Consider the following 9,293-nt stretch of genomic DNA (forward strand, 5'->3'; position numbering starts at 1 on the left):
GAGCTCAATGGTCTTTTCTTCAAGTTGATATTTTGATGAAGATTCTTCTTTCTCAAGATATGAAGAATGGTCATATAGTTTGATACTTTTGTTTTTGCTCTTTGTTTTAAATCTTCTTGAAAATGTTTGTGTTAGATGAATACTTGTTTTGGATTTTGGATTTATGATGTTTCTTTGACAAGAAAACAAAACAAGCACATAAACACAAGAATGTTGCCTCAAAAGGCACAAATAAGTGTGGGTCTAGATCAACCCAATCTTTTGAACTTTGTATGACCCTTTCCTTCAAATGTATTTTAGGTGTTTCCCAAAGCCTGAAGTCAGCTCAATTTGCACTTGGTCTTGACTAAAATGAAAACACTTCAAACACTTTTTATCCCTAAGGTCAAATGGCCATTTGCGATAATTTCAGCCCACATCTTGATATTTCTTCAACTTTGGTACTACATACCTTATGAATCCCGTCATGGCAAGTAAGGATGTGATATACTAAGTCTTGCACAAGTATAATAAATAGATGATCCCTATGATGGGGGAGTATGGTCAGTATCTTGGGAGCAAAACCATCTATTCTCTTGCACTGAATTTATCACAAATATCCTCAATCAATAGAATGGGTGGGCTTCTACTTAAAGGTGTTTAGTAATTTTTGATGTCTTTGGACATAAATTCATTCTGTAATGACTCACTTAAGAGCCTTGTAACTTGTGGTGGGCCCCATTGGTCCTTTAGGCAAGTTACACTATAGGAACAGCTATACCCAAGGCTATAGCTTCCGTTCTCACCTAATTTCTATAGCGGCTCGAAGGATTTACCTTGCAAGGTCATTCCCAAGAGTGATGTGTCTCTTGGTAGGCCTCTCTTAAAAAGATAAAACTTGAGTGTTACTAACACTTTTCTCTTGCACATAGGATGATGAAAGCCAAGGGAGAGCATAGTGTGTGTTAGAAGTAGGACCACTCGACCAACTCTTTTTGCACAAGTGTGCCAAACACAAAATACACCTGTTCTTTTTAACTTGTCATTGCAATGATTTTCTATCTAAGTGGAGATGTTGCTCCAACAACCATGATGTTCTTTTTAACTTCAAAGGCAATATGTTTGAGTAAACTAGAATTTGAAATCCTGGTCAACTTAATGAAAAACACATTTGCATGAAGTAAAATCATTTTGCAAAATTGAAACAAGTTGATTGTTCTTTTTACTTGCACAAAAATTGAAGTGTGGATTGCGATTTTTTAAGTTTAATGTAAGAAAGAAAATTTGGCTTGTCTTGTTTTATCCACCAAAATAGAGTGTATCCCTAACTTGCAATGAAAGCAGTTTTGTTGATTTTAGAGCACCAAATGAAAATTGGAATCCTAACTTGCAAGTAATGGAATTTGTTTTTGTGAATTTTAGAGCAGTAAATGAAAGTTTTTGATTTTAAGTAACAAATGGGGTTAGTTTAAGACTTGCACATGAAGCAAATAGTTAATAAAATGCGACCATATGGTGGGCTTCTACAAGCCTAAGAAAATTTATTTTATCGGTTACAAGGCCTTTTTTACAATGTTTTGTTACAATAGCGCTACTCTGTGTGAAAATAGAAGTGCTACTTAACACAAACACGCTACCATATAGACAAAAGTGCTAAAATAAAATATTTTTACAACAATACAAAAGTGCTAAGAAACAAAAGTGCTAGTTAAGACTCAAAAGCGCTAATATACTGACAATAGCGCTAAATTTGAGACAATAGCACTAAAATACCAAATTACAATAGCACTAAAGTGAGAACAAAAGCACCAAAGCGCGACCTGTGTGTCAAGTTTAAACAGTCAAAAGTTAGTTTGAAAACAAAAAAAAAATGTTGGGTGTTGGATTCACGTCGGGTTCACCAAATGATGCTCTGCAAAATGGACAAGTGTTAGATGAAAGCCTGTGGTTGTATAACACACAAAAACAACAAGAAACCATTAGTGTTAATCAACTAAAAACTAATCTAAGCAGGCATATCAAAAGAGACACTAAAAACATGTTAAAATATTTAACTATGGAAGTAAATACAACAAGGCATCTCCAAATGCCTTTTAACATGCTCTTAGCTCCTTCTCCTTTGTTCCTCTCCTCTTCAAGTTCCAAATTAGTGTAGCTCTTAGTATCTTTTTACACTATGGATGCTTATGGAGGTTCAAGATTGTAGATGATTAACTATGCTATGAAACTATAAAACAAACTAATTAGATATATTATGAAATGAACTAAGATTGATTTTAGTCCAAAATGACAATATATGTGATTTATGCTAAATGCTCTCTCTAAAATTCACTATAGAGTAAATGATTACAAGTTTTCAGGATTATGACTATGAATGCTAAATGCTTGAGGATTTGAAAATGAGGAATGAGAGCTCTATTTATGGTGAAAATAGGGCAATGGATGGTTGAGATTGAGTAATCTCAACAAGGGTCATGATTGAATGATATCAAATCCATGTGAGGGCTTTCAACCCAATTCTAGGATGACAAGTGTCAATATGAGATAGGTTGAGAGGAGAGGGAATAAACATTAAATGCTTGACATGACCCGAAGGTTAACTTGGGAGTTAAAGTCAAGGTTGGGTTGAGTGAATGAATTCTTTATTCAAAGAATAATGCCTTTATCCAATGGATAAACTCTTGTGCAAACGTAAAAGGGATAACCATGGTCAAAGCAATAAATGCTTGAGGAGACACATGAGTCACATGAGGGTGGAGTTAGGGGTTAACCATAAATGGTCATGTAAGAGCCATTAATGGTTTGGAAGACTTTAGAGGTTAAATTGTTGAACACACAAAGCATTTAATGCTTTTCAAAGACTTTGAAGTCTTTGAGAAGTGACTCCAAGTTGCTTAGGAATGTGACAATAATTAGGGGATGGATTAGGCTAATTGATTAGGATTAGATAGGTTCTAGAAGAATTTAGGAAGGGCAAGTGGGAGATGTAGGAAAATACAAGTGAGGGGGAATAAATGATTTAAATAAATATTTTATTTTATTTATTTAAAAGAGGAAAGAGGATTAAATTGAATAAATAGAATTTATTCATTTAATTCATTGGAAATTTTGGTTTAAAGAATTAATTAAAATAAATTAAATAATTAATTTAATTAATAGGAGAATCATTTGAAGATGAATTAATTAAATGTTAATTTAATTAACTGATGGCTAGTGGATTTTTAATCAAATAAATATGAAATATTCATTTAATTAAAATGGATAGATTTATGTGACTACAGTGGTAGTTGGCAAAAATAACATTATAAAGCAAGTGTTTTGGCTCTTTTTTTATTCACTGAGCATTCAAATCTTTGAGAGCGCAAAAATTCCCGAGCGAAGGTACTCCAAGCAAAGAATTGAAGCAATCCATCAAAGCATTAATCCTTAAGGTAGATTGAGGTATTTATAGCTATGGCATCTTCATCCACTCCTGAATTTATTGCAAATCCTACTGTTGTTGAAGTTGTTAAGTGACCTAGACCCATTTTTCAGCTAGTTCCTAAAATTGCTATGAAAGATGACAACATAGGTGCATTCTCCCAAATCCCTAAAGGAGTAGTATATGCTGAAGACCCTAGAATGTATATACATTGTCATATTGATGAAATAGGTGATGATGAAATTAAAAATATGTATGAGACTATAATCTGTGATGAATCCAGAAATGTCAAACCTGAACATAAGATAGTAGAAACCCTAGGTTTCACTGAAATACTTAGTATCCCAGATTTCGCCAAGGATATCATAAGGATGTGTTAAGAAGAGTACATGGTGAATTTTTCTGGTTAGACTCTATTCATAAAATCACAAAAGAAGCAGTAAAAGTTGTAATAGGGTTACCCTCCACCGGCAATAGACCTAACAAAACTAAGAAGGTCTCAAATGACTTAGTGACAAACCTAACCAGTGCAACATTTGATAAGAGATCTCTAAGGGTAAATGATGTGAAGGATTCAAATATTAGATTTATCAGTATGATCTTAGGTTATAAGGCTACACATGCAAATAGGTTAAACTTGGTTTCTAGCCTATGTATTAAGAGTGCCTATGATATTGTAATTGATAATGCAAGAATAGACATATGTGAATGGCTCAAAGATGACTTGATAGACAATTTGAGTAAAGATCAAAAGAGATGAAAAGGGGACATTTAGATTTGGAAACTTACTTGTTTGTCATATGCTATACATAACCAAACAAGTACCTGATATTGGTGCTAGAGATTTTGGTTTTGATATACCGGTAGGAAAGCAACTATCATAACTATTAAACAATATGGGAGAGAACAGGGAGAAAAACATAAATGAGCATTTTCAAGCATTTAAGGCTCGAATGAAGAACAAAGTAAGACTATCACAATCTATTGTGGATAAGTATCAAAAGGAAATCTATTTTGTGATCAAGAAAGATGAAATTTGGATTGAGGCAGTTATCCCTAGAACCATTTGGGTAACTTAAATGGGCTATGAGATAGATGATAACATCATAGAAACTTATGAAAAAGCCCTCCTTGAAGATCCTAATGAACTAGAAGAGAAAGTATTTGGTAGTAAAGAAACAATTGAGAGCACTATACAATCAAGGAAAAGGGTTAAGAAATTTGAAACAATTGTAAGAAAACGAACCCAATAGGAAAAGGAAATTAAGGAAGATGTGTTAAAACAAACTGGTATAACTGAAGGTGAGTTGGAAGAACTTCAACCAGAAACTCATCTTTCACCGATTGGAACTTCTTCTAAGAGTGATATGCTGGTAGAGTTTAAAAGGGTTGAAAGGAAAAGAAAACCCTCACCGGCACCCTCTCCTACACCAAAAAGAACAAGACAGAAGCAACGGGCAGTAAGGCCTCTGGTGAAGAAAATGGCTCCTAAGAAGAAGAAGGTGAAACAGATTATTGCTCCTCTAGAAAAACTTCTTAGTGAAATTATAAAGGATGGCAAGCTGAAGAACATCAACAAATATACAACACACTATCAACAGATTACAAGGAAAGTATAGAGAAAAGTGTAATTTTACACTTAGATATATACAAGAAATTCTTAATAGAAGTTGTTGATGAAATTCCAAATGATATGTATAGGAGATTAGAAGCTAGAATATTAGCCATTGTTGAGCTAGACAAGAAGATTAAGATTGAAAAATTACTTACAGTGCATCCAGTTACCTCACCTGATGAAATAGACAAATTAATCAGTGAGGCTAACCGGACAGTATTCTCCACTGCTCATCGGCATGTAGCACTAATGGCAGGTAGAGTAAAGGAAGTCTCTAAGGAAACAACAGATGGATGGGATATATTATTTGTGGAAAAAGAAAAAGAGGAAGAATTACTTAGGCCAAAAACTATCAAAGTATATCAAAAGGACAAAGATAAGGGGAAAGGTAAGGTAGGTGGACCACCAAGTTTTAAAATAACTGACAATATGCCCCCACCTCCTTCAGATACACCACCGATAGATACTACTACAAATCAATTGGCCACTGAGAGTATGGAGACTCTAGTAGAAGATACAAACCCTGAATCAGAAATTATGTATATTGTAAATGTAGATACTTAGGAAGTTAATGTTGTGGTTGATAGAGAAACCACTAAGGATAAGGAGAAAAATGTGACTATTGAGTCCCTGGTTATAGAGGTTGAGATAAACATAGAAAAACATACATAGGTAGAGCAACCGACAGAGGATACCACAGAGAAATTGGTAGATACAATGGAAAAACTATCTAAAGAACTGGAAAAAGAGAGTTCAGAGGCACAAACTGAGGAACTGGAAACTAAAAGCTCAGAGAAACCATCTGAGACACATTTGGAGAAACCCAAACCAGTACAGGTTGAAGCATAGGTATAGATAGAGATAGTGCCACCCGATCAAACTGAAAAGCCTAAAAATTTGTTTGTGGAAATGCAAACTTAGAGAGACCTACCAGAGGTCGAACCAAGCAAGGAAATAACTACAACCGGTAGCATGGCTATTATAAAAACTGTTGGACAAACATCTGGTACAACTATGACAGAATTCAGACCTACTAATGTAATAGAGATCTTATTAGATTCAATAAAGAAGATCATGTAATGCAATTCACAAGCCTATAAGGCTATTGATGATACTATACCAATTCTCAAATTGATAGCACCAAAGTGTAGTATTGAGAATAAAGATTCTTTAGGTCAACTAGACACATTTTCTAAGTTTATCACCAGCAATCTAATAATTATTGATCAAATAAAAGAGGATACATTTAAGGAAAGGATGATAAAGGAAAAAGAGAAATTCTTTGAGGATATTGCAAACAAGAACAAGGAGAAAATGGATACCCTATTACCAGAACTTGGAGAAATAATTCTTGACTTCAAGAAATTGTACAGGGATACTTGCAAAACAAATGTCTTAACAGAGGATCTTGACAAGGAGATCAACAAAGCTCAAGAGAAGTTAAATAATATTTCTGACAATTTGATTGGAACATCAGATTCTTTTTTGGAATTAGAAAAGAAAATTGTAGAGCAAGAAGAGAAAATCGAGAAATTGGAGAAAGACAAATAGGGAATAAAGGATAAGACAAAGGACTTAAAATACAGACTTAGTCCAAGACTAGAGTATCTTATTTCCTTGAGAAAAGAAATATCTGAGGCTTTGGTTCCTGGACTGAAGACACCAGAAGAGCAAATGCACATACTCACCGGTATAGTGCAGAGAACACAAGAGGCAATAAAAGACTGCAAAACTTTCAGCAATGGCATAAACTTAGTTTTGACAGATATCTTTCAGATTGTAACCCACCAGTTACAAGAATCCAGGCAAGACTCTACTGACAGCGAATGACAACCTTTGTCATTGATGTCAAAGGGGGAGTAGTGGGATGAGAAAAATGGTCAGAATGAAGGGACTTCATCTGCTTAGAGGGAGCATATAGTTTTGGCAAGACAATTTTGGTAGACTATTTTTGGATATCATTTTGGACACTTTTTAATTTTTCTCATGAGTGTTGCCATCAATGCCAAAGGGGGAGATTGTTGGAAAATGCACACTCCAATGAGAAATTGTAGGTGATTGAAGGTTTTGTCATTGAGTGCAACCTTGCAATCATATGATACCAGGAAGACTGGATACTGACATTGGCAACGACAAACTCTACATCGACACACATAACACCGATAGTGAAAGGAAGGATACAGGCACCCTGGCTAACAGGAATTTTGTTTGTAATGTATTTTGTAATTAAATGTAAAATCATTGTAAGCCGACATGGTGAGTTGTAATATGACTCATATATGTATGAGATCATTTTGTAATAGGAAATGTGTGTGATATGATGCGAAATAAGCAGACCTAATATGTGAACTATAGGTTAAGGGTTTATGTATGTAGTAGAGCTTAAACCGGTACTGGATCTGGCATAGCAGATGCTAATTTGAAGTAGTAAAAGACATTGGATTAATAAAATCCATTTTTGTAAGTCAGTGTGACTTCTTTTGTAATGGAGCAGTGAGCTCTAGGCACTTGGCCTTCCTGCATGTGCAGGCCCCTATTGTAAGAGTAATATTCCCTTATTAGCCAATAAGCGAATATTGTGGGTCACAAATCCCACCAAGGTTTTTCCCACACTAGGTTTCCTTGTTAAAATACTATGTTATGGTGTGCTTCTCATGTGGTTGTTTATATTCTTGTTTACTAGATTATTTCTTGTTTACCGATACATAGTTTTAATATGCTTTTCATATTTTAAGTCAAGTGAATTTACTAACCAGTCAGATACTGATTCACCCCCCTAACCCCTCTTAGTATCTTTGGGAATCCTAATCCTAATAGAAAGATCATGATCTAATAATCAAGGAGTGATTAACTTATATCTGTTTAGAACCTAAGGAGAAAAGTGCAAACCAATCATGACTAGTAGCTAGACGCAAGACAGTATGGAACTGAATTCAACTACTTGGCACAACTGAAGTAAGTTTGTGAAAATCATGGTAATCAAGTGTGAAATTATATGAAACATTAAATATGGATGAGACAACATACAATTGGATAAGGCTTTTGGCAGGATAGTATGGCAGTATTATAAGACCAAAGTTCTAATGAGAATTAGTTGGTAGTGTAAGATGTTTAAAAAGGACAATGATAAGGATCCAAATTAGGTGGTTAGCTAAGGGAGAGCTTGGAAATTATGGGAGTCTTAAGACATTGCTAATTATTGGACACCTTCGTGTTATGTCATAATTGGGTAACTTGATATTAGAATGATAAGGTGGTTTATTGGGATTGAAGATAATCCAAAAGTTGTGATGTCAGAATTGGCTAGCAAGTAAATATAAAGTAAGTAATTTGGAAAGAGATAATTTCTTTTAAAATTTAAATTAAAAGGTGGGTGCTGGTTTCTATGTTGGTCACTTCTCGAGTGGACACCCCCTTGTTTTCATAGTTGCATAAGTGCAGTAGGAGAGAATAAGTCAACTCTCTGCATCATTTGAAATAGTCATAGTGTGTAGGAGTAGGAATTAGTTGTCAAGTGTTATTATTCCACCCTTAAATGTTCTTAACCATAAGTATTAGTATTTTGGCAACATGCTCCTTTTTGATGGGAACAAATGGATGATTAGAAATGAAAATACAAAGAGCTAGCAAAAGGTGCTAAGAGAATAAATGATGTCCCTAGTGAAATTATATGAAGCCTAAGTGGTTCTAAGTATACAAGTATCGATTTTGTACCCAACTATCAACCCCACTAGTAAGAGAGACATAAAAGTGTCGATGCATGAGTTACCATGTATCATTGAGCCAAGATTTAATATACTAAGGTATTTAATGGAAAACCAAAAAAAAAAGAATTGGCAAAGAATGGTAGATTTAGTGTAATCACCTATTAGAATATAATTATGGATATTAATAACCCTAAATGGATAGCAGATTATATCGGAAAGTGCTGCTTGTAATAGCAATCGCGTGAAGGTTAAATGGAAAACAATCTATAAAATGATTTCTATCTCTTGTGTATAAGATATGTCGTAATAATAAGGGAATATAAATGATCTAAAAAACTTAAGAATCTAATAATCACTTCCTAATGCACTCAGGACATGTGATCTTGAGTAATGTGTTGTGGTTACTCCCTATAGTGTGGCTAGGATGGTCACCTTTTTTTGAATTTTGATTCAATAGTGTTTCGACTTTCTTTGAATAGTATATTGTGACCTTGGGGCTAGTACTTTCTTTTATATTTCTTTTTATGGATGGACCAATAAATTTATGTTTCTTTTCATTGGAGCTATGGCA

The sequence above is a fragment of the Cryptomeria japonica genome, chromosome 6 (genome assembly GCF_030272615.1).
Source record: "Cryptomeria japonica chromosome 6, Sugi_1.0, whole genome shotgun sequence".
Lineage (NCBI taxonomy): Eukaryota > Viridiplantae > Streptophyta > Pinopsida > Cupressales > Cupressaceae > Cryptomeria > Cryptomeria japonica.